The sequence below is a fragment of the Octopus sinensis genome, linkage group LG5, assembly GCF_006345805.1.
Source record: "Octopus sinensis linkage group LG5, ASM634580v1, whole genome shotgun sequence".
Classification (NCBI taxonomy): Eukaryota; Metazoa; Mollusca; class Cephalopoda; order Octopoda; family Octopodidae; genus Octopus; species Octopus sinensis.
In genome coordinates this window covers 56,766,602-56,769,388 of record NC_043001.1, presented here as the reverse complement: position 1 = coordinate 56,769,388, position 2,787 = coordinate 56,766,602, and the positions used below count along the sequence as shown (strand labels likewise).

At 35.4% G+C, this 2,787-nt stretch overlaps 1 pseudogene; it reads left to right on the top strand.

Annotated features, from left to right (window-relative positions):
• The first annotated feature begins 2,134 nt into the window (after window positions 1-2,134).
• LOC115212466 lies at window positions 2,135-2,232 on the top strand (annotated as a pseudogene).
• Window positions 2,233-2,787: the final 555 nt, after the last annotated feature.

The following is a 2,787-nucleotide window of genomic DNA, read 5'->3' as shown; positions in this document are numbered from 1 at the left end:
CATTTATATCTGCAGGACAGATAACCTCTGTGATGAAATACTGTATTTAAAAGCCAGCTCTATCAGGTTAGACTTAACGTTAAACAGCAAAAGGGGGAAATTCCTAATTCTTGCAGTTCTGAAGTATGAACACTGAGAAGATCATTAGAAGAGTATTTACAGATGTGATATAATACTAATGACAAGATTAAAAGTGGCATGTGTCACTTTTAGAATAGAATGGAATGAGGGCCCTCTATCTCAAACGACAATGTCCCGTCTGTACATTGTGGCAATCTCCTGTTCCTGGATTGCAAACGCATAGCCTTCAAAGTGCGATGTGATGTAGTAGACTTGTGTCCAAGAGAGGCTGCGCTTCGTGCCAATTCTACTGTCTTCTAGCTTCCAGGCAAACCACCCATGCAGAGACTTTTTTTGTATGATAAGTGCTTTCCATCCATGTCTTCTCTGAGGTAAGACAGCCAAGCTGTTTGGGGCTATATAGCAGATCATAAGGAAGAGAGTGTTTTTTGGGGAGTTCACTCCCAACTCGTACAATGTTGCTCACTTCACTTTTCAGGACTGCATTATTATATTTATTTTTGCTGCTGTTGTTTAACAGGTGCTGCTTGAATGATAGCATGCAGCATTAGTAGGCCGTCTGCACTGATCTCAGGCTTCTACCACCTTCATTTCTCCTTAGGTAGAGCCTGTCAACATCATTGTTTCTGTGAAAGTTCCCAGTATGTATGTATGTATGTGTGTATGTATGTATGTATGCATGTATGTATGTATGTATGTATCTATGCGTCTGTGTATAAGGTTGCTCGTGATTCTGGTTCTTTACAGGTTATGTTTTTCTTTCTTCTTTAAGACTAGTTTCCGACTATTTTACGTAATATATGCTTACTAACATACTTTATGTAAATATGCCAAGATATTTTGATTAATTAAATTGGTACATATAGTGAAGAGAAAAAAAATCACTTAATTCTCAAAAAATGTAGAAGAAACGACTACGAAATCTAAATTTATCACAAGCAATTGAAATTAGAATGCTGTCATGGGCAGGTCTCATGTTTCAAAGTACACTGAGAGCACCAAGCATGTTTTGGTCTTATCACGCCTCATCAGCGAAAAATAGTTTAAACGTTAAATATATGATTTATAAGTCTATCGAAGTATTCAAATCTTTAAGAATGAAGACTAAATGGCCATTAAACATAAGAATACAGGTTTATCGCTCTAATCAGCGTATATAATTTATGTGACTGAATAAAAAGCTATAATTGCATGCATTGACGCAGAAATTGTTGTATCGGTAAGATGCTTGTTTCAAAAGTTTCTAGGTGCAGTTAAATTTTATTGCACATTTAACAATTAACTTCTGTTACAGCTTTGTGTTTACTAATAACGTGTTTTTAGTATACAAAAACAATGGAGAATGTCGTTGGATATGTGTGTGAGCGCGCCGGCGCATTTGTCTCTATTTTTATTGAATTCTTTCCACCATAAGTTTTAGTTGTTCAAAGTTTAGAAAAGAGTCTATATTTGCAATGCATTATGTTAGTTAAATGCGTATTAGCTGGGTTAAGTTTGCTCGCTTTGTCAGTTTATAAGACTACCGTAGAAATCGTACGCTGTTTTCATAAATGGTGAAAGGAAAAATTATATATAGTGAAAGGTAGCTTATTCGCTATCTACAAACGAAAGGCAGAAACATAGACGTCACTAATCTGACTAAGGGCACTAGTCAACACCAGTATTGCTAGAAATGAGAGTAAAAACGAAACTCATAATGCCGGGTAAGTGCAACTGACTAGTATTAATCAAATGCGAAATCACTGGTGATCTGGCTATGCTTTCTTTGTCTATGTGTTGTTTTTGACTCTCATTTCCAACAATACCTGTGCTGAATAGTGCCCTTTGTTTCTGTGTTTGGCCCCCACCACATTTTGACAACCGGTGTAGGTTTGTTTGCGGTTCCGTAAGCTAGCGGTTCGGCAAAAGACACCTATAGAATAATTACCAGACTTGAAAGGACAAGTACTAGTGAGTGATTCATTCGATGAAAATTTCTTCAGGGTGGTGTCCCAACATGACCGCAGTAGAATGACTGAAGCATATAAAGCATAAAAGACATTTACATATGTGCATACTTCAGAAGTACATACACTAAAATCGGAACGATACAGAGATTAACATGGCGCCTGCGCAAAGAGGACACAAATTCGTGAAGTGTTCCATATTTTTCTTAAGGCTGTGCCCCAACATGGCCGCAGTAAAAAGACCGAAACAAGTAAACAGATTTTATATATATATATATATATATATATATATATATATATATATATATATATAATATATATATATATATATATATATATATTATATATATATATATATATATGTATATATACATACATATATACAACTGGCTTCTTTCTGTTTCCATGTACATTTAAATCACAAAGCTTTGGTCGACTCAGCGCAATAGTAGAAAACAGTTGCTGAATGTGCCACGCAGTGGGACTGAACCCAGAACCATGTAGTTGGGAAGCAAGCTTCTTACCATGCAGCGATGCCATTGAGAAAAATTAGAAAATACACCGTCTCAATAAACCCTTAGTGTCCCTGAAAGTTTTATATTTTTACTACGGATTGCTTGAGGCTAACTTTCTTCCTACACCTCGATCCTTGGATCTTACATTTACTTAAACACACACACACACACAACTATATGTATGTATATATGTATGCATGAATTATGTATGTATATATATATATATATATATATATATATATATA